The sequence below is a fragment of the Antechinus flavipes genome, chromosome 1 (assembly GCF_016432865.1).
Source record: "Antechinus flavipes isolate AdamAnt ecotype Samford, QLD, Australia chromosome 1, AdamAnt_v2, whole genome shotgun sequence".
In the NCBI taxonomy this organism is placed as follows: Eukaryota; Metazoa; Chordata; class Mammalia; order Dasyuromorphia; family Dasyuridae; genus Antechinus; species Antechinus flavipes.
This window is the reverse complement of record NC_067398.1, coordinates 598324047-598348541: the sequence shown is the minus strand read 5'-3', so window position 1 is coordinate 598348541 and position 24495 is coordinate 598324047. Positions and strand designations below refer to the sequence as shown.

Here is a 24495-nt window from a genome sequence, read left to right as displayed (position 1 = left end):
CTCGAGCCTCAGCCCATTACAATGAATGTAGATGTTTCTCATAAAATAATTATCATCATCATCATCATCATCATCATCAACATCATCATCATCACCATTTAGATTATTAGCAACTTGGCAAAACACTCCAAATTGCAATTACTATAGATAGTTCTTTTTTCTAGGGCAAGTTTTCTGGCACTATAATTACACATTTGTAGAGAAGATATTGCAAAGGAAATGTGGATGCAAGTGTGAGCTAACTCAATTATCACTTGGGTTACTTTAGATGCTGGGACTACCAATTTCCAATGTGTCATGGGTTGCAGGTTGCATTTTTAAGACTCCTGAACACATGTACTTACAGAATTGTTGTTGCAAAACATTTTTTGTATGTTTTCACATTGCCCTATGTTGGGATTACAAGCATTTACATCTGAAAGATTGGGATTTCCCTCAACAGAAATTTTCTCAGAAATATTTTAGCTAATTCTTCCTTGAGAATTAAATACAGGCTTTTGTTGCTTTATTCAAAACCAACTGCTTACTACATGGTGCAACTCTTGACAGTCAAATACTTTTCTGCTTCTAGGTCAAAACTGTAATCACTGCCAAGTTATAGAATCCAATTTTTACAGATATTAAATTAGATTTAAAATTTATATACTTTTCAGAAAAAAAAGCATTTTTTTTAAATTTTTAGTTCCTTACACTACTCAGATTATTTATTCACATTCAATCACTCCCTTCAAAAATTTTTAGTGAATGATGATTATATTTTCAAGATACTATTTATCACAAACAAGAAGCTTAATGTATTTTAATGTCTATTTCCTCTTGTGATTAATTTAACTATTTCCTTAAGAATTTTGAAATTATGGTATTTAGTATTGTAGTGTATGTATATGTTTAGTATTTATATTGCTTAATTTTCTATGACATCTTTTAAGAAAATGCAGTTTCTGGGGATAGCTAGTTGGTGAAGTGGATAGAGCACTAGCCCAGAAGTCAGGAGGACCAGAGTTCAAATGTGCTTTCAAACATTTAACACTGTCCTGGCTGTATGACCCTGGGCAAGTAGCTTAACTCAATTGCCTCAGGGGAAGAATGTAGTTTCTGTCATTATACCTTTTAACCAGTTTTATTTTTGCATTTGCTTTGCCCTTCCTCCCATTATATGTTACCTTTATTTAAAAAAAAAAAATTAACTGAAGGATAGCATGTTCTGCTTCAGTTCCTTATTTTTAACTCTCTCTATGTCTTTCCATTGGAAGTGTGTTTCTTGTAAACAGAATATTGTTAGATTCTGGCTTCTAATTCAGTCTTTTCTCTGAACCTTTGAAGCTTCTTTGTATTCTTTGTCCAGATGAGAATGAGATTCAAGCCTCTGCCCATTGTCACAATTTCCAATTCTTTTTTTAAAAATTCCTCCTTCCATGTCTTTTTTATATGAAATAGTAAAATGCACTATATGTATATGTGCACATGTATGTATATGTGCATGTATATCTGTACACATATACATGTACATTTATACATATACATGCATTAACATATACATAGAGACATAAATATAAATATATAATATACATAGATATTTATAATTATACACATATATAATATATACACTCAGATACACTCTAAAACCATACTGTAGTTTGCCCATAGTATTTTTCCAACTCTACCATCTCATCAATTTCTTACAAAATAACAATAATCTCATCTTACACTATCAGTTATTTTATATAGGCTAAAACAATATTAATATAGCTGACATATATTGTAGACTCTATTTTTCTCTTTTAATTATATCTATGTTACCTTAAGCTTTGTCTGACATCATGGTTACTATTCTTGCTTTTTTTTAATTTAATAAAATTTAAATCTGATCTTTATTTTATGTTTGTGTATAACTCTCATTCCCCATCCCACCTGACTACTCTGCTTTACTTTTTTTCTGCAACCTTATTCTTCTTTTACTTAAACTACCCCTGCAATGATCACTCTCTTATTATTTCCCCCTATGCTTTCACCTTGCCCTCTTATTTCCATTTGAATTTAGAAGATTTTATAGCCTTTTAAATATATACATTGTTCCTTCTTTATCCCAATATCATCAATCTACCTACCTTGTACTTCCCTCCAAAAATCCCTCCTTTTACTACTTCTTATTCCTTAGACTCTTCTTTCCTCCCCTTGAATTTAAAAGACTTATATTTCCCTCTAAATATACATGTATTATTTCCTCTTTAACCCATTTCTGATGAGCATAGGCTTCCAAAACTATGTCTTCTTCCTCTATTTAATCCCTCTGTTTCCTGTATAATTTTGATTTTTAGAATCATTATCACACTCATCTCTATTCCAATCTTTCTTTTGAACTATCCAATTACTGATGATAACCTTACACATGCATTTTACATTTTCATGTAAAAACGTGATCAGATTGTCCTTATCGAGTATCAATTAGTCTTTGATATTTATCTTATATTTTTTGTATGTCAAATTTTCTATTCAACTTACGTCTTATTCCAACAAAATTCTGAAAGTCTTGTAATTTCCTGAATATCCTTTTTTTATCCAGTATCATGCTTAATTTTGCTGGGTATGATATTTTCAAGCACACCCCCAGTTTTGTTTTGTTTTGTTTTTCAGTTTGAAATTTAATGTTCCAAGGCATGTGATCTCTTAATATAGCTGTTACTATATCATATGAGAATCTAATTGAAGCTTCACCATATTAGAACTTTTTAACTGATTTAAAATTGATGCACTTTTTTCACCTCCTCACAAGGAGGTGAATTACTTGACACATAGAAATATATGTACTTTTGGAAGTGCATACTGTGAGGATTTTTAGTGTTTGAATATACATATGCTAGTTGCAATTTTTTCCTCTTTCTTCTTTAAATGGACAGTCAGGATAATAATAGTTATACCATTAAAAGCTGCCATTTGAAGCTTTATTTTTTTTTTCATTCTTACAAACTTTTCTATTTTTTATGTTCCCTTTTCAGTTCCTGTATATGTGTTTTAGTACTCCAATTACAATATAAGTTCTTTGAAAGAAGGAATTCTCTTTTATTTATAATTTTTTCCAGTGTAATTCAATACACATAGTAAATTCTTAATAAATATTTGTCTATCATCATCATCATCATCACCACTATCATCATAATCATTAATTTTCTATCAAATATAAATGTGAAGAATGGGAGAGAAACAAATTCAGAAAGAAACAGAAAACCAGGATAATGTTGATAATCAAAATAATTATAAGCAATGAAAATTATGAAATATGAAAGCAAAATTAATTTAGCATATAATCTGTTATGTTCTGCCATGCATATGGAGTGCTCGTTTTTTATGTTTAAATTCTGAAGGCAGAATCAATTTTCTTTAATGGCTTACAAATAAGAAACTAGGTACAACCAAACCTTATAGATTAAAAAAGTACCCCCTCACATTTTTATGTACTGAGAATGTTTTCTCTTGTATAATTGAAAAGTTTTGTGCCTTGAAAGCAACAAATAATAATGTAATGTAAAACTGATTAATTTCAAGTAGGAAATCATTAGCATTTCTTAAATAGTTCTTATGGTACTGACACCATACTAGATTCTAGGAATGTAGACAAAAAATAGACATCTTGAGCATATAGTCACTTATTTTTTTAAAAATATGTAATATAAGACACTTAAATAAAAACTGGATAGGGAGACAGGACTGTGGAATGAAACTAGAAAAAATGAATTCTGATATATTTAGAAGGATGGCTTGAAATTTCCTTCAACCATGAGGGAAGGAGATTGGGAGTAGGCAATTTTTATTAGATAGTATTCCAGAAAACATTTTCTTTCTACTATGACCTAATTATCTAAAAGATGAAGAGAACAAAAGATACCACAATGTTATCCTTATTTTTAATATAACAAAAATTCCTACAATTTATACAGAATAAGACACACCTACAAACATCTCTATCTCTCTGTCCCTCCCTCTCTTTGTCCCTCCCTCTATTTCTCTTTCTGTTTCTTCCTCTGTCCCTTTGTCTTTCTGTCTCTCTCTTTTACTGTCTGTCTTTCTGTCTCTTTTGCCCCGACACATACATATGTACACATGCACACACACGTGTATATATATGCATGAATGCAAATGCACATATTCTCCACTGGTGAGGGCAAAAAAAAAAAGTGAAAATAGAAGATTACTAACTTTTAAAGTATTTTTAAAAAGCTTTTTTTCTATCTGAATCATGGACTTTTAGCATTAGAAAACTCAGCAGATGTTATCTAGTTCAAATTGAGTGATTATAGACACACAGTGAAATCTATGACATTAAGACAGAGATCCTAATCAATACCAAATTAGAAGAAATACTAAAAATGAGAAAAACATATGTCAGACAATTGAAACTACTTCAGCCTAATACATTTAAGGAAGGTGCTGACATTGACAAATATGTAATAGATAATAGGATAGGCATTAAAGAATTATCACCATTTTTCTAAGGAACATTACCTAAAGAAAATTTATTACCATAAAGAATTCCATCAAATTTAGAAAAAATCCTTAGTCTTTGATATTTACCTTATATTTTTTGTATGTCAAATTTTCTATTAAACTTAGGTCTTATTCCAACATAATTCTGAAAGTTTTGTAATTCACTGAATATCCTTTTTTATCCAGTATCATGCTTAATTTTGCAATATGTATATAGATATATAGATATAATTAAAGGAAACTAAACCAACTGAATATTCAATTTAACTGTAAACTTTAAATTAGAGTAGAAAATAATGAATAACATAGCTTCATAAAAATTAATAGGAAAATCACTCTTCAGCCACTTATTAGAAAGTAAATGCATCACACATAGGATTTATTTCATTTTCATGTTTCTTTTTTCAATGCCTAGTTCAGTGTTTTACACTCATAAGCTCAATTAAAATTCTAAGAAAAGTTGTCTCTACTTCCAATTTACCCAACATTTCACAGCCACAACTAATTGCTTAGTAATAATCTAGATTTCTCCAGAAAAGTCCTTTTGTTGATTTCTCCACTTTGTGTAGGATAAAATTATCACCAAAAGATAAAAGAAATGAAATTATTTATTTCTGTTTTTTGCAGAGAGAAAATTCCAGCATATCAGGATAATTGAAGCCTCTAATAATTTCTATATCATGACACTGTGTAAGACGTGGGATCAATTTTCAAAATTTCAATATCAACAGGGTTTTTTGCCTTTGTGATGTAATCAATTTCCACAACAACTCTTTTAAGTTGGGTGTTATTTTATTATCATCTTCATTTTACAGATAAGGAAATCTGAGGCTTAGAAGTTGATATTTGTCCAGGTTCATTCACTTTATAAGTGAATGATGTTTTAAGTTTGGATGCTGAATCATTTATTTTTTATTTTAAATCTAGTGCTCTCTCGCTCAAGAAACCTAGTTTGTCCATTTCCTCTTTAAGTCAAGAGGATACTAATGCATTGTGATGATGGTATTGAGTTTGCTACATATGAATTGAAATAAATGAGGTCTACCATACTTCCTCATCTCCTACACCAATTTTTAATTTCCTTGCAATGGTATATCTTCCTATCTAAAAAGTTACTTTAACTTTTTAGTGTAATTTTTTTTTAAGTAGTGTAAAACCATGAGAAGCAGATAGCATATTTAAATGTCATTTTATCAATACTTAATGAATCCAATGAGATCATATCTGTATCTTTGCATTAGGATCTTTTCATCTTTCTTATTGTTGATGTTTTATTTATTTGTTCAAAAATACCTGAGGCCATGTTATTTTATTGCTGACTCCTTTCTTGAATTTTTGTTTTCTCTGAAGTCTACTGCTGTGCTTGTATCCATTATTTTTTTTTTGAAATTGTAGTTATATTTGCTGACATTTTATTTGTTGGACAGATACACAGACAATTTTACCATTCCTCTTTTTTCAGTTTTAAGCATTCATAATTAGAATTTTGGGCTCTAGGAAAATGAATTATACTAATGTGTTATATTGGTGGAACTGTGAAATATTCCAACCGTTCTGAAGAGCAGTTTGAGACTGTTAGTAAAGGACCATAAAACTGTGCATATCCCTTCATTCAGCAGTGCCATTAATGTGCCTGTATCCCAAGGAAATCTTAACGGAGGGAAAAGGATCCATGCATGCAAAAATGTTTGTAGCAGCTCTTTTTATGGTAGCAAAGAATTGAAAAATGAGTAGATACCCATCAATTGAGGAATGGCTAAAGAAGTTGTGGTATATGAAGATAATAGAATATTATGGTTTTATAAAAATGATGAACAAGCTGATTTTAGAAAGGCCTGGAAAAAATTTATATGAACTCATGCTGACCAAACATGAACCAGAAATATATGTACACAATAACAGCAAGCATGTGCAGAGATCAACTGTGACTCAGTGATTCAAAGCAATTCCAATAGAATTTGGACAGAAAATGTCATCTGCATCCAGAAAAACAACTAAGGAGATTTAATGTAAATCAACACATACTATGTTCACTTCTTTTTTATGTTGTTTATCTCTCCCATGATTTTGCCCTTTTTGTATGATTTTTCGCTTCCCATATGATTTATAAAGTAATGTGTATTAAAATAAATTTATTAGAAAAAGTAACTTTTTCTGAATAATCACTGGGCTTAATCTGCTTTAGAAACTAAAACATTATATACATATCTTTCTGTTCATCTAGATAAATATAAGCACATTTATATACATATATATGGAATATGGACATATGGTTTAAAAGTTTTAATTTTATGGATAGATAGTGATATGTATATATAATTTAGATGGGACATATTTATAGATAGATATAGATATATACATAAAGATAGATGAATATGTATATATATGTGTATGCATATATTTAAGTACCTATGTTTATTTATATGTGTATATATGTATATATATAAAATCTTTATATGTGTATCTATTGTACAAAAATAAAGATAATATACTTAGACCCAATACTCTTTAAAAGTATTTGATTATTTGTTTAATTAATTTGCTTTTTAATTAATTAATTAAATTATAATATATATTGTATGATTAATTAATTAATTAGATTATTTAACAATACAGGTTTTCCTTTGAATTTGTTTTATTTAATAGATAGTGATAATGGAGAATTCTCTTATATCCCTAATTTTTTTTTTCCTTACAAAATATTTTATTATTTATACCTATTGTTTCACTGTCCTCTTGGCATTAGAATTTGTTCTCTTATTAACAGAAAGGAATAGTTGTAGTGGTGGAGGTGGTACTGCTGGTTGTTCAGCTGTTTCAGTTCTATCTGATTTTCTATGACCCTGAGTGGGATTTTCTTGGAAAAGGTATTGAAGTCATTTGCTATTTCCTTCTTCATCTCATTTTCTAGATGAGGAAACTAAAGCAAATAAGGTAAACTGATTGGCACAGAGTCACACAAATAATAAATATCTGGAGTCACATTTGAACTGTCTTCCTGAGTCCAGGCCTGGTACTCGATCCTGTGAAGCTAAATTATACAAACTTTAATCCAGTTTTCATTTTCTATGGAATTATAAATTTGTACAAATGTAGACAGTTTTTCCTTTTGCATACATTTCAATGCTCAACCTTTTAAGAAATTGTCATTACCATAGTAAGTAAACCATTCAAATTAATCTGGCACCCATTAATTTTTTCTTAAAAATGTTAGGTTAACATTATTAACATGTTTTAAACTCAGAAATTGAGAGACTAAACAACGGTCATTGTGTCACATTATGAATCAGGGGGAAGGGCAGCAGGAATATTTTCTAATCGTTATTTGGAGTTTATTTGACATGTCTTTGTAATCTGGTAATGAAATTGAACAAATTAATTTTCTACATCAAATATATTTTAATGTAATTTTGTCCCAGATTTTGATTGATAAAAGAATGAAGCAGAAACATAAATGTACCAATTTGTAACTTAACATCGTTTATGAATAATCACTAATGCCACCAATGTCATTGTATCCATAGAAAAACAAGAATGAATATCATTGTGATTGATCTTTATCTTTAATGCTGGTGTTTATGAAGACAGACAGCTAAAAAAAAGAATCCAAAGAAAAATATTTTCCTACCAAGTTAATCTCTCTTTCTAATATCAATATTTTTGTCAGGGACAGTCCTATAATTTTAGTTACTCAAGTTTAAAATATCAAAAACCATTCTGAAACCCTGATGCTCTCCTTAAATCCTGTATGTATATATTCAAAGACTCCTGCTTCTAGGATAAGAACTCATTATTTGATAAAAATTGCTGGAGAAACTGGAAAATAGTATGGTAGAAACTAGGCATTATTTAATACCTAACACCCTATAACAAAAGAAGGTCAAAATGGAATTCATTATTTAGCTATTATAAGTAAATTGGGAGAATAAGGGATAGTCTACCTCTCAGATATGTGGAGGAGAGAGAAATTTATAGCCAAAGAAGATCTACAGAAATTTTGAAATGAATGGATAGTTTTAATTATATTAAACTAAAAATGTTTTGTACAAACAAAACCAATGCAGCTAAGATTAGAAGGGAAGCAAAAAGGTGCAAAAAAATTTACATTCATTACCTGATTAAGCCTCATTTCTAAAATATATAGAAAATTAACTCAAATTCTTAAGAAGATAACCATTTCAAAGAAAAAACAAAAACAAAAAAGATCACCATTTTTCAATTGATAAATGAACAAAGAATATGAACAGATAATTTTCAGCAAAATATATTATAGCCATTTCTAGTCATGTAAAAATGGTCTAAATCACTATTTATTAAAGAAATTTAAATTAAGATAACTCTGAGGTACCATTTCACACCTCTCAGATTGACCAAGATGACAGAAAAAGATAATGATGAATATTTGGAACTATACCCAAAGGTCTATGTGCATACCCTTTGATTCAGCAGTGTCTCTACAAGATTTGTAGTTGAAAGAGATCATAAATAAAGAAAAAGGACACATATATGCAAAAAATGTTTGTAGCAGTCCTTCTTGTAGTGGCAAGGAACTGGAATTTGAATGAATGACCAGAAGTTAAGGAAAGGCTGAACAAATTATAATATATTAATGTAATGGAATATTATTGTTTTATAAGGAATGATAAGGAGATGGATTTCATAAAAGCGTGAAAAGACTTACATGAACTGATGTTCATCAAAGCAGTACTAAGAGAACATTGTACACAGAAACAATAATATTATGTGATGATCAATTGTGGTACACTTAGTTTTTTTTTTTTTTGTTTTTGTTTTTTTTTTAAATTGAGGTGATTCAAGACAATTCTAAAAGATTTGTAATGGAAAGAGCTGTCTCTTTCTCTTATCTCACATCTTTGATCTGATTTTTATGTACAGAATGATGAATATATAAATATGTTTAGAAAAATCATACATGTTTAATCTGTAGTGAATTGTTTGCTGTGTCTAGGGGAATAAGCAAGTGGGGAGGGAGGGAGAAAAATTTGACACACAAAGTTTTGCAAAGGTGAATGTTGAAAACTATCTTTGCATGTGTTTGGAAAATTAAAATGTTATTATAAAAATACTGTATCTAGAATTCCTGATTTTTTTAACTCCATCTTTTAGAATCTCTAACTTATGTAAATGTTCATAACTATGTTACACCCAACTGGTTATTGTTCTGAATCCCCTGAGTTTTTAATATTGTCCCTATCCTCCTGAAACTGCCAGTTTTATACTTATTAATTTATTTCCACATGGCACTCATCCTCTCCTTGATAATGTAAGTTCTTTAATATACATTTTTAAATATAAGACCTTTGAGTAAAGAGTCCTTTTTTTGTGGGGAGGCGGGGGGGAGGAGTGTATCAAAGAGACAGAGACAGAGAGAAAGAAGAAGAGAGAGAGAGAGAGAGAAAGAGAGAGAGAGAGAGAAGAGAAGAGAAAGAAATATTCAGCACAAAGCAAAATATAATATGAATAAGTTCTATTAAATAAATACTACTTGAATTCAATTGGAAATTCCTGAATATGTTCCACAAAATAGAAAATACATCCATAATCACATATTGTTACAATAGAAAAAGCAATTTCAAATGATAAGCACTACAGATGACTCTGGTCTAGTTGTCTCAGCGTCACATTTTACTTACTGTTACTCAAATATAATTTCTCATTCTCATTTGGCAACAATAAGGAAATTGTGTGGAGTCAAAGATTTCAGAACAAAGATAATGAATGGTATTTGAAAGGTGTTTAACACATCTATGTTACATCTATTTGAAATGTTGAATGGGCAGCTGAGTATCAAAGCTGAAGATCAAGGAAGAATTTGGATCTTTTCAAACTTTAAAGTTCTATATGAATGTCAGTTATTATTATGTGCATTATGCTAAGTTAAGTGCTAAGAATTTTATTAAGTTTTTCAAGGCATTGTCTTTGTCTTTTATGAGTTCACATCAAATTTGTTATATGACACTAATCACAACTATTATGAGAATGACACAATAATAAAAAAGAAGCTAATAAAAGGAGTTGAGAAAAACTTTTTCTCATAAATTGAATGAAATAAAGAATACCAGAGGTGAAAACAATGGAGAAAAGTCTTTCTGTATCTACAATTGAAACAGAAAAGCTGGTGATATTTCATTGTCAATAGGAAAAACATTTGAATGATAATATGAGTAATTTTTAAATGAAATATATGTACCAATTGTGTCTCATATTTATCAGTGATGGAATAGTTATTGACAAATGTTTAGCTCATGGATAAATGTGACATTTTCCACTGACTAGAATTTTAAAACCTTGCCGGTCCTTGGATGGCAGAGACTTGATCTCTGAGCTTTATAACTTGTCATACTTCATATCTTCTCTCTGAAGACAAAATCTTTTCTATTCATTATCAATATTCCACCTTTCATTAATTAAACATACTGTTTTTAATGTTATGGTCTCATGGGAAGCAAAAAGTCAAGATATGTTTTAGTAAAGAAATCTATTATTTTAGTATTTTAATTGGTGAAATTAGTATATATGTTGGAGGTTTTTTCCTCTTTTTTTCTCTTTTTACTTTTCCCTTGTTTGTAATCTTTTTTTGTCCTAATATATTTATTTATTTTTAATACACATTGCTATATAAATCATATTGGAGGGAAAATCAGAGCAAAAGTAAAAACCATGGGAGAGATTAAAAAAAAAAAAAAAAAAAAAAAACAGAAAAAGAAATGACAGAGCATGTGTTGATTTACATCCAAAGTCTATTGGGATTGCTTTGGATCACTGAATCACTGAGAAGAATTAAATCTTTTGTAGTTGATCTTCACACATTTTTGCTGTTTTTGTGTATAATGTATTCCTGTTTCTGATTGTTTTATACAGCATCAGTTCATGTAAATATTTCCAGGCCTTTCTAACATCAGCTTGCTCATCATTTTTATAGAATAATATTATATTTCTTTCATATACCACAATTTGTTCGGCCATTCCCCAACTGATGACATCTACTCATTTTCCAGTTCTTTGCTTCTACAAAAGAGCTGCTACAAACATTTTTGTATATGTAGGTCCTTTTCTGTACTTTATAATTTTCTTGAGATAAAGACCCAAAAATGGCAATGCTGCATCAAAGGGTAGGGTTTTTTCTTTTTCAATGCTTTCTTTTAGGTTCTGACATTGTTAAATCTTGAGAATGGATAGTATTCTGAGACCAAAGGAAACTATGAGTGGCAATCTGAAAAACAATACCTTCTGGCAGAGATTTGCTCAAGTAAGTAATTATTCTCTAATGTAAGTTTAGATGAAACAATTTGGAAAAAAATCACTTTTGGAAAAAACAAAACTGATTAATCTTGTGAATTTAAGTTTTGACCTTACCAAAAAGAAGATTAATGACAATAAGAGTCCCTGCTATGAAAGTTGAACACATACTATTTAAGGCTAACAGGTAACGTCTGCAGAAAAGTCACTTCTAATTTGAAAAGGGAAAAAAAAAAGAAAAAAAAAAAAAACTACCAAAACACTTTCCCTGAACATCTCCAGCATTGAAAATAGACTTTAGATGCTATTACTCTTGATAAGTCATGTAATTTCCATCTACTTCAGTCTGTTCATTTGCAAATTAAGGATAATAATAGCACAACTTGTAAAGCTATTGTGGGGATAAAATAACATATGTATAAAATGCTTTGTAAAACTTAAAGTTCAATATATTCCAGCAATTATTATCCTGTTAAAGACTGCCTTTTGAAAAATCTCCAATAAGTGGTTGTCCAGCTGTAATACTGAAGCAGGGAATGTCCATTTTGGGAGACATCTCTTGAATGTTATTTTATATTAAGAAACCTAAATTTAAAATGTGTTCATTCACAGCTTACATTTATCCCTCATAATCTGAATCTTTTGTGTGGACAGAGGGAATAATGACGAACAAATTTAATCATTCGGAAAAGCAAACACCTCCAAGCTACTTTTACTGAAGAAGCAAATAGTAAATTCTGGGGTTAGCTGAGTTGAGAGGTACCTTAAGCATAAGCCAAAGGAATTTGCACTTAACACAGTATGGGGAGTTAAGCATTTGAGTTGAGGAAGACTGATAAAGAATGTCAATCCCAGCTGTGCTATTGACATGTAGCTCTGGGTAAGAAGGAACCCACATATACCCAGTGTGGGGGGTACAGAGACCCTAACCTAAAACTGACGACTCAGAGATCTCTCAAAGTAAAGGTAGAAAGTTTTTATTAAAATCTCATGAGAAGCAGACAGACCCCACACCGTAAATCCAGCCAGAATGAAGAAAAAATTGAAATTACAGGAAGGAGACCATGATTAAGTAAACAAGCACTGCCTACCCCCTTCCGAAAATCCCTTTATGCAAAACCTTTAGTCTAGATTAGCTCTTGTGGTTACTTTTTCCTTATATGGTGGGTGGGGTGATAATGGGCTGACTAGAAATGAGATAACTACATAAAAAGTTTCCTTTCTTCAAGGTCACGTGATTTCTAAGAAAACAAAACTGAGAAGGCTTCTCTTACTTTAGCAGACAGTTTCTGAGAAACCACATTGCTTGTCCCACACACCAGTGAGCCCAGAAACAGTGGGGGAAGGAACACCGCTAGCGGCAGGCATGTACAGAACAATGGAGTTCATGGTTTTGTGTTCAGGCCAGAGAGAAGAACTGAGAGAGAACCTGAGGCCAGAGGCACCTTTTCAGTAGTAATTACGCTAACAATCTGCTGTAAAAATGAGCAGGAAATAGTAGAAAGAACCCAACCATAGCAAATTGCTTTGTGAATAGGGATGATTAGGTTCATCTCCTGAAGAAGATAATGAAATAATGATAATAACAATAATAAAAATTTCTCCTGACATCAAATGGTCACTTAACCCTCCAAAAAATTCTTAAAAGAATTCAAAAACAGATTTTAAAAATTGATTAAGAGAAGTTGAGGTTGAGGAAAAATAAAAGAAAAAAAAGGAAAGAAAAATTAAAAAAAACAAGATAATGTAAAGTCAAACAATTAGAAAGAAATATCTAGAATCTTGTTTGTTTGTTTGTTTAACATTTTCTCCAGTTACATTCAAATCAATTTTTAAAAGATTTTAGAGTTCTATGTTTTCTCCTGTATGCCCATCCACAATTAAGAAACCTCATATGAGGTTATATAAAACATTTCCATAAAAGACAAGTTGTGAAAGAAAACATAGATCTCAAACCCTAATGAAAATAAAAACCCTCCAGAAAAAAAAAATAACTTAAAAATACAGAGATAAAAAGAGAAATAGTGAATGCTTCCATCTGTATTCAGACATAAATTATTCCTTCTCTAGAAATGGAAAAAAAATTCATTATAAGACTTTCAGAGTAGTTGTGGATAATTGTACTACTGAAAATAACAGCCATTTACAACAGGTGATCCTAGAACATTGCTATTACTTCATGTACAGTATATTTCATCTTGTTCATGTTTTTTTTTTTTTTTTTTTTTTTTCCCTGAGAGCATCCTGCTCATGATTTCCCAGAGAACAATGATATTCCATTAGAGAAACTTGATTCATTTTTTTTACAATTAATATTACTAATTGTATCCCCTCCATTTATTCTTTCTCTGCTTTCACCCTGTCTGTCCTCAAAAGTGTTTTTCTATAGACTACTCCCTACTCCAATATGCCCTCACTTTTTTTTTCCCTGCGCCAATTTGAGTTAAATGAAAAGCCCAGAGTCACAAAGCTAGGAAGTGTTAGGTGTCTGAGGCCAGATTTTAACTCAGTCTTCCTGACTTCAGGGTGGATACTCTATCCACTATGCCACCTAGCTGCACTCTATGCCCTCTCTTTTGTCACCCTCCCCCTCTTCCCATATCCCCCTCTTCTCTTATTTTCCTGCACAGTAAGGTAGATTTTTATACTCATATTGGGTATGTAAGTTATTTCTTATTTCAGCCAAATCTGATGAGAGTAAGTAAGGTTCACTTGCTCACTCTCTTCTACCCTTCTTTCTCTCCACTGTAAAAGCTTTTTCTTGTTTCTTTTTTATGGCAGATAATTTGCATCATTCCACTTGTCCTTTCTCTTTCTCAAAGTACATTCCTCTTTCACCCCTTAATTTCATGTTTTTTTTTTTAAGATATTATCTCTTCATTCAACTCATACTTGTGCCTTCCGTCTATATATACTTCTTCAAACTGCCACATTAATAAAACTATTCTAATGAGTTAGAAGTATCATTCTTCCATGTATGAATGTAATCAGATATATCTTATTAAGTCCCTTATGATATAACTTTCCTGGTAACCTTCTTATGCTTTTCCAGAATTCTGTATTTAAAAATCTAATTTTCCATTCAGTTCTGAATTTTTCGTCATGAATGCTTGAAAATCCTCTGTTTCATTGAATGACCACCTTTTCCTCTAAAAGATAATACTCAGTTTTGATGGATAAATGAGTTTTGGTTATAATCCTAACTCCATTACTCTTTGGAATATCATATTACAAGTCCTCTGGTCCTTTAACATAGAAGCTGCTAAATCTTATTTTATTCTGACTGTGACTCCAATGTACTTGCCTATTTCTTTCTTGATGGTTGCAATATTTTCTCCTTCCCATGGGAGTTCTGGAATTTTGCCATAACATTCCTAGGAGTTTTTATTTTAGGGATCTCTTTCAGGAGATGATTGGTGAAATCTTTCAATTACTATTTTACCCTTTGGTTCTAGAATATCAGGAAAGCTTTCCTTCATAAATTTTTGAAAGATGATGTCCAAGCTCATTTGTTTGATCATGCCATTCAGGTAGAACAATAATTTTAAAATTATGTCTCCTGGATCTATTTCCCAGGTCTGTTTTTTTTTTTTTTTTTTCCCAAAGAGATTTCACGTTTTTTCTATTTTTTTCTTTTTCTTTTTTTCTTCTTTTTTTCTTTTTTGTTTTTCTTTGTTGTATTTTGATTTTTCATAAAGTCATTAGGTTCTATTTATCAAATTTATTTTTTAAGGAATTATTTTTCTCAGTGAGCTTTTGTACTTCTTTTCCCAATTGGCCAATTTTGCTTTTTAAGACATTCTTGTCATTAGCTTTTTGTTTTTCCTTTTGTACCTCCCTCAATTCTTTCATTATTTTTTCCTCTTTCTCTCTTACTTGATTTTCAAAGTCCCTTATGAACTCTTCTATGACCTGACCCCAATTCTTATTTCTCTTGGAGGCTTTGGATATAGGAGCTTGACTTTGCTATCATTTTTACGTGTTTTGATCCTCTTTGTCACCATAATAACTTTCAATGATCAGAAAGTTTTGTTTTTGTTTGTTTTCTGCTTATTTTCTTAGTCTATTATTCTGCTTTTAATTATTTGTTAAAATAGGGTTGTGTTTCCAGGGTAGAAGACTTACTGTCACAAGCTTCTGGGATATTGTGCAATTGTTTTTAGAAATCGTTCTAGGAATCTGACCACAAGTACTCCTTTCTGCCCTGAAACTGTTATGTGTGTTTCTGCTCCACTATAGCTGTAAGATCTAGTATGCTGGACCAGGCTGGAGCTTTACTTACCTGGGCTTCACTGGGAATGCATATCAGAAACCCTCTCCTTTGACTTTCTGAGTCTTCTCTGGTGTTCCGTGGCTGAGAGGTCCAGAAGTCTCCTGCACTGTTGCTGATTCAGAAGTGCCTCCCTAGCTGACCTTAGGGTCTAGGCTGAAGCTAGGACCAGGCCTACATTGGGACTGTGCTTGGTGATCCTACTCTGGTTCCACAGACTTTTTCTGCTGACCTTCCAGCTCCTCTTTGGTAGCTTTGGACTTGGACTGGGACTGGATCTGGACTTGCACCAGTGCTGTCTGCAGCAGAACTGCATTCTGGATTCCCGCCCTGTTGTCACAGATCTTTTCTAATGAGCTTCTAATTTGCCTTCAGCTGGAAAATGTTCTTCTCCATCATTTGTAGTGTTTTGATGCTCTACAATTTGTTTAGAGTCATAATTTAAAGGAATTTGGAGCAGTTTGAGCAAATCAGCTAACAGAGAGAGAGCGACGCGAGCCGAGCCAACCATGGAGGCAACCGTGGCAATGGCCGTCCCAAAGGTCTCTCCTCCCCTTCCTCCACCCACCAAAATCGTCATTTCCTATACAACACATCAGGACTTGCACAAAGAGTGGGTGGGGGCCATTCTTTCTCCAAGCTTACATATTAATAGAGTATGGTCCAATTACTATTTAGCCTCATGTGCTTGGGACCTCAGTGCATCAACTCAAGCCTCAGCCCATTACAGTTTGGGAAAAATATTTGGGCATGTTTCTAACTTTATTCCACTCTCTTGTCTTTTCCCCTAATATCTGTAATCTTAAAAAAAGAAAATGACTTCATAAAAATTAGAATTGAGGAAGAGAATGCCAGTGAAGTTACCCCCCCAAAAAAAAAAGAAAACCTAAGAAATAATAAAATAAAATATAAAATATGAAAAAAATAAAAGACAATGTAAAACTCCACTTAAGAAAAACAGCAGATTAGGAGAAGAGATCAAGAAGACAAACCTTAAGAATAATTAGACCCCCTGAAAACCTGTAGGAGGTAAACCTGCAAAACATTATAACTAAATTCCCAAACCCCCAGCTCAAGGAAAAAGATTTTAAACAACAAGAAAAATGAAATTAAAATAAAACAAAGCCACAAGCTAAAATTAAAATAACATAAAATCTAGCAGTGCCTGCATTAAAAGACTACAGTTCTTGAAACATTAAATATCATAAACAAAATAACTAAGATTGTGGCCAAAAATATTATATCAGTAAAGTTAAGCATAATCTTGAATGCAAAAAATAAAAATGGTTATTCAATGAGTTGTCAATGATTTTCATGTAAAAAGAATTGAACTTAATTAAGTTCTTCATCTTTTTCCTCCTTCTCCTCTTCTCATATGCGTTCAACCATAGTACCCCTTGGCTCTGTAACTAATCCGCTGCACTTTTTTTTTCCCTTCGAGTTTTCTTTTCTTTTTTTTTTTGGGGGGGGGGTAAGTCTACAGTATGAAAGTATTGAGTGTGGCATAAGTGAAAATATTGAAAAACATCTTGAAATGGGCAAAAAATCATTGGTAACTGGACAACGAGAAAATTCTTTATCTCATTTTCATGCTTCAGTAGATGATGATCCAGACAACTACTTTGGTTATTATCAAAGAATTGCTGTTTATTTAACCATGGCAGAGCTACAGGAACAGTTCCTGACCTAAGTAAAACTATTGAATTAATGACTGATTTTATAGCAGCACAATTACAGAGATGTTTATTATTTAAGCTAAGTTGCATGAAGCAGAAGATGATGTTTTTTAAGTATTAAAATCTCTTCCAAGTGAGAATGGAGAAAAGGAATCTCAGTCTCAACTACTAAAAATTGATTAAATGTAGTGCTATATTCACAAGCATATCCAATTTTTGATCAGATAGATTATCAAAGAATTATAGCTTAACTTAATTTAGGGCTGGATGCATTATAAAGGAAGGGGAGCAAGGAAAAGCTATTGGCAATTTAAAATCTGCTTCGAAATTGTCGAATGAAAATGCTGAGGCCTTTTATAAAACCAGCACAAAATATTATGTTAGGAGATCATAAACTATCACTCACTGAAGTCTGAGAATGTTTAAAACTTGATCATGTATAAAAGGTACTTCATACACTATAAACATATAAAGAAACTCAATACATTTTTTGAGTCAGCAGAGGAATTGATCAGAGATCAGAGAAGGCAAATATGTAGATGCAGCTAGCAAATATGAATCTGAAATGAAAACAGAAACAAATTTATGTATTCAAACTATTTTTTCCAAAGAGAGGATTTGCCATTGTTTCTCCAAAAATGAAAAACCTGATGAAACTATGAAAGCAGGTTCAAAAGTTTTACAAATGGAACCTGCCATGTGAATGCTTTCAAAGATTGTGCAGTTATGATTAGGCTGAGCTAATATAATAAAAACATCAATACTACTTAAATTAATCTACTTATTCAATGCCATACTAATCATTCTACCCAAAAAAAATTTTACAGTGCTAAAACAACAAAAACAAAAACAAACAAACAAACAAACAAAAATAACAAAGTTCACCTGAGAGAAGAAAATAACAAAAACTTCAAGGGAATTAATGAAAAAAATGCCAATGAAGGTGGCTTAGCTAAACCATACATAAACTTTAAAAATAATGGTCATCTAAACTGGTGAAAAAATAGAGTGGCCAATCAGTAGAATAAGTTAGGTTCACAGGACAAAATAGTCAATGACTATAGTAATCTAGTGTTTCATAAACTCCAGCTTTCGGGATAAGAATTCAATATTAGATAAAAATGCTGGGAAAACGGAAATTAGTATGGTAGAAGTTAGGCATTGACATATATTGAACACCCTATACCAAGATAAGGTCATGATTTAGACATAAAGAGTGATATTATAAGCAAATAAAAGAACAAAACTGATGCTCATTTCACTCAGCATCAGTGAGTGTAAGTCTCTCCAGGCTTTTCTGAAATCATCCTGTTGGTCATTTCTTACCGAAAAATAATATTCCATAATATTCATATACCACAAATTATTCAGCCATTCTCCAATTGATGGGCATCTATTCAGTTTCAAGTTTCTGGCCACTACAAAGAGGGCTGCCACAAACATTCTTGTACATACAGATTCCTTTCCCTTCTTTATGATCTCTTTGGGATATAAGCCCAGTAGTAACACTGCTGGATCAAAGGGTATGCACAGTTTGATAACTTTTGAGCATAATTCCAAATTGTTCTTTAGAATGACTGGATGTATTCACAATTCCACCAACAATCTATTAGTGTCCCTGTTTTCCCACATCCCCTCCAACATTCCGCATTATCTATCCCTGTCATTCTAGCCAATCTGACAGGTGTGTAGTGTTATCTCAGAGTTGTCTTAATTTGCATTTCTCTGATTAATAATGATTTGGAGCATATTTTCATATGTCTATAAATAGTTTTGATTTCTTTGTCTGAGAATTGTCTGTTCATACTTTTGACCATTTATCAACTGGAGAATGGCTTGATTTCTTATAAATTAGAGTCAATTCTCTATATATTTTGGAAATGAGTCCTTTTTCAGAACCTTTGATTGTAAAAATGTTTTCCCAGTTTATTGCTTCTCTTCTAAACTTGTCTGCATTAGTTTTGTTTGTACAAAAACTTTTCAGTTTGATATAATCAAAACTTTGTATTTTGTGATCAGTAATGAGCTCTAATTCTTCTTTGGTCATAAATTCCTTCCTCTTCCACAGGTCTGAGAGGTAAACTATCTTGTGTTCCTCTAATTTATTTATAATCTCATTCTTTATGTTTAGGTCATGAATCCATTTTGGCCTTATCTTGGTGTATGGTTTTAAGTGTAGGTCGATGTCTAGTTTCTGCTATACTAATTTCCAATTTTCCCAGTTCTTATCCCAAAAGCTGGAGTTTTGGGGTTTGTCAAATATTACATTGCTCTTTTGTCCTTTGAACCTAATCTATTCCACTGATCAACTAATCTATTCCTTAGCCAATATGAAATGGTTTTGGTAACTGCTGCTCTATAATATAATTTTAGATCTGGTACAGCTAAGCCACTTTCATTTGATTTTTTTTTATTCATTCCTTTGAAATTCTTGACCTTTTGTTTTTCAATATGAACTTTGTTGTTATTTTTTCTAGGTCAGTAAAATAGTTTTTTGGGAGTCTGATTGGCATAGCGCTAAACAAATAGATTAGTTTAGGTAATATTGTCATCTTTAATTTATTTGCTCGTCCTATCCAAGAGCATTTACTATTTTTCCAATTGGTTAGATAAGATTTAATTTGTGTGAAAAGTGTTTTGTAGTTTTGCTCATAAAGTTTCTGATTTTCCCTTGGCAGATAGATTCCTAAGTATTTTATATTATCAATAGTTACTTTAAATGGAATTTCTCTTCGTAACTCTGATTGTTGGATTTTGTTAGTGATATATAAGAATGCTCATGATTTATGTGGATTTATTTTGTATCCTGCAACTTTGTTAAAGTTGTGGATTATTTCTAATAACTTTTTAATAGAATCTCTTGCATTCTCTAAGTATACCATAATATCATCAGCAAAGAGTGATAATTTGGTTTCCTCATTGCCTATTCTTATTCCTTTAATCTCTTTCTCAACTCTTATAGCCAAAGCTAGCATTTCTAATACAATATTAAATAGTAATGGTGATAGTCGGCAACCTTGTTTCACTCCTGATCTTATTGGGAATGGTTGCAGTTTTCCCCCCATTACATATGATGCTTACTGATGGTTTTAAATAGGTGCTGCTGATTATTTTAAGGAAAAGTCCATTTATTCCAATACTCTCAAATGTTTTTAATAGGAATGGATGTTGGATTTTATCAAATGCTTTTTCTGCATCTATTGAGATGATCATATGGTTTTTGTTAATTTGGTTATTAATATGGCCAATTATACTGATAGTTTTCCTAATATTGAACCAGCCCTGCATTCCTGGTATAAATCCTACTTGATCATAGTGTATTATCCTGGGAATGATTTTCTGTAGTCTTTTGGCTAATATCATATTTCAGATTTTAGCATCAATATACATTAAGGAGATTGGTCTATCATTTTCTTTCTCTGTTTTCAACCTACCTGGTTTAGGTATTAGTACCATGTCTGTGTCCTAAAAGGAATTTGGTAGGACTCCTTCATTCCCTATTTTATCAAATAATTTATATAGCATTGGGGCCAATTGTTTTTTAAATGTTTGGTAGAATTCACATATAAATCCATCTGGTCCTGGGGATTTTTTCTTAGGGAGTTGATTAATAGTGTGTTCTATTTCTTTTTCTGAAATGGAACTATTCAAGCAATTTACTTCCTCCTCTGTTAATCTGGGAAGCCTATATTTTTGGAGATAGTCATCCATTTCACTTAGGTTATCAAATTCATTGGCATAAAGTTGGGCAAAGTAACTCCTTATCATTTCTTTAATTTCCTCTTCATTGGTGGAAAGTTCTCCCTTTTCATTTTTAATACTACTAATTTGATTTTTCTCTCACCTTTTTCTAATCAGATTTAACAAAGGCTTATCTATTTTATTAGTTTTTTTTTTATACAACCAACACTTAATTTTATTTATTAGTTCAATAGTTTTGTTTTTTTTAACTTTTAATATTATTAATTTCTCCTTTTAATTTTAGAATTTCAAATTTAGTATTTGGTTGGGGTTTTTTAATTTGGTCTTTTTCTAGTTTTTTTAGTTGCAAGCCCAATTCATTGCTCTTCTCTTTATCTATTTTATTCAAGTAAGCCTCTAAGGATATAAAATTTCCTCTTATTACCGCTTTGGCTACATCCCACAAATTTTGGTATGATGTCTCATCGTTGTCATTATCTTGAGTGAAATTATTATGTCTATAATTTGCTGTTTCACCCAATCATTCTTTAAGATGAGATTGTTTAAGATGAGACCAATTACTTTTTGGTCTGCTTACCCCTAGCTTTTTGTTGAATGTAGAATTTATTGCATCTTGATCTGAAAAGAATGCATTTACTATTTGTGCCTTTCTGTATTTAATTTTGAGGTCTCTATGTCCTAATATATGGTCAATTTTTTGTATAAGTTCCATGAACTGATGAGAAGAAAATATACTCCTTTCTGTCTCCATTCAGTTTTCTCCAAAGATCTATCATACCTAATTTTTATAACATTATATTTACCTCTTTAATTTCTTTCTTATTTGTTTTGTGGTTTGATTTGTCTAATTCTGAGAGTGCAAGGTTGAGATCTCCCACTATTACAGTTTTGCTCTCTAGTTCTTCTTGCAACTCTCTTTACTTCTCCTTTAGGAAGTTAGATTCTATACCACTTGGTGCATATATATTTAGTATTAATATTGCTTCATTGTTTATGCTACCCTTTAGCAAGATATAGTTTCCTTTCTTATCTCTTTTGATTAGATCAATTTTTGCATTTGCTTGATCAGAGATAAGGATGGCTACCCCTGCTTTTTTGACTTCACTTGAAGCATAATAGATTCTGCTCCAGCCTTTTACCTTTACTCTGTATGTATCTCCCTGCTTTAAATGTGTTTCTTGTAAACAACATATTGCAGGGTTCTAACTTTTGATCCAGTCTGCCATCTGCCTCTGCTTTATGGGAGAATTCCTCCCATTTACATTTACAGTTAAAATGACTAATTATGTATTTCCTGACATCTTGTTAGCCCCAGATTATGTTTTTCTTTTACTTGCCCCCCCCCAACCTTCTTTCCCGGTTTTAAACTTATGGGCCCCACTTGTATCATGACGCTCACCCTCTTTAGGATCCCTCCTTTCCCCCCTTTGAATCTCTTCCCCTTTCTTGTACCTTCCCTTATCACTCTTTTTTTCCCCCTTTTCCTCTCTCCCTTTCTAATGATGTGAGAGAGGATTTTCTGTAAAACAAATATGTCAATTATTTTCTCTTTGAGCCAACTCTGATGAGAGTAAGATTCACACAATGTTCCTCCCTCTCTCTGAATTCCCTCAGATATAATAAGTTTCCTTTGCCTCTTCGTGAGATGTAGTTTCCCTCTTTTTATCCCCCCTTTTCCCCTTTTCTGACATTATCCCTTTTCCATTTCTACTTCCCTTTTTTTATGTTATTCAGTAAAATCAAATTATACATGTAGTCTTTTTTGTATATCCACAACAGAAATACAATTCTCAAGAGTTCCTTTTACCTTTTCTGCATCTCTTGAGTCTTATGGTTGTAGATCAAAATTTTTGTTTAGTTCTGGTTTTTTCCTTAGAAACAAATGGAATTCATTTGTTTCATTAAATGTCCATCTTCTTCCCTGGAAGAAAATGCTCAGCTTAGCTGGGTAGTTTATTCTTGCCTGTATTCCAAGTTCTTTTGCTGTTGGGAATATCAGATTCCAGGCCCTTCAATCCTTTAATGTGGAAGCAGCCAGATCTTGGGTGATCCTTATTGTGGCACCTGTTTTTAATTTTTTTTTTTCTGGCTGCTTGTAATTTTTTTTTTCCTTAATCTGATAGTTCTGAAATTTGGCCACAGTATTACTTGGAGTTTTCATTTTAGGATCTTTTTCAGAAGGTGTTTGATGAATTCTTTCAATGCCTATTTTACCTTCTGATTCTATTACCTCTGGACAGTTCTCTTTGATGATTTCTTGTAAAATAGTATCTAGGCTCTTTTTTTTTCCATCATATTTTTTGGAAAGTCCAATAATCCTCAGATTATGTCTCCTAGATCTATTTTCCAGGTCTGTCATTTTTCCAAGTCGATATTTCATGTTTTTTTTTTCCAATTGATGATGGTGATGATGATGATGATGATGATGATGATGATTATTATTATTATTATTATTATTTGGTTTTGCTTGACTGATTCTTGCTGTCTCAATGAATCATTAGTTTCTATTTGTTCAGTTCTGATTTTTAATGAATTATTTTCTTCATTAGCTTTTTTTACTTCTTTCTGTATATGTCCAATTGAGTTTTTAAATGAAATGTTTTGCTTTATTGAATTTTTTTTCCATTTTACTAATTTTTTTATTGAATTATTTTTTCCCAATTCACAGATCCTACTTTTTTGTGAGTTCTTTGTCTTTTCCAATTCATAAATCTTACTTTCCAGAGATTTTTTTTTTACTTTTTCCAATTCATATTTCAAAGCTTCTCTTTCCTTTCCCCATTTTTATTCTAACTCTCTTTTGAGACTTTTAATGGCCTCTTCTATGAGAGCATTATGTAAAAGGGGAAAGGTAACATTTCCCTTTGGGATATTGTCTGGTGACTGTTTGCTATTAGTCTCTTCTAGTTTGCAGACCAGCTCTTTTTCTAAAGGAGCTGTCCATCGTCCTTTCCATTTTTTTATTCATTTTTAAAGCCTTTAGGGTATGCCTTCAGGACAAGGGGTTACCAGCTTCCTCTGCAGGCCAGGGAGAGATATAAACCTGCTTCAGGGTCCAAGGTGTGGGAGTGCTCTGAGTGAAAGTTTCCCCTTCCCCCAACAGGA

General features: G+C 31.7%; 1 pseudogene; it reads left to right on the top strand.

Annotated features, from left to right (window-relative positions):
- Positions 1 to 17480: 17480 nt before the first annotated feature.
- Positions 17481 to 18432, top strand: LOC127547602 (dnaJ homolog subfamily C member 3-like; annotated as a pseudogene).
- Positions 18433 to 24495: the final 6063 nt, after the last annotated feature.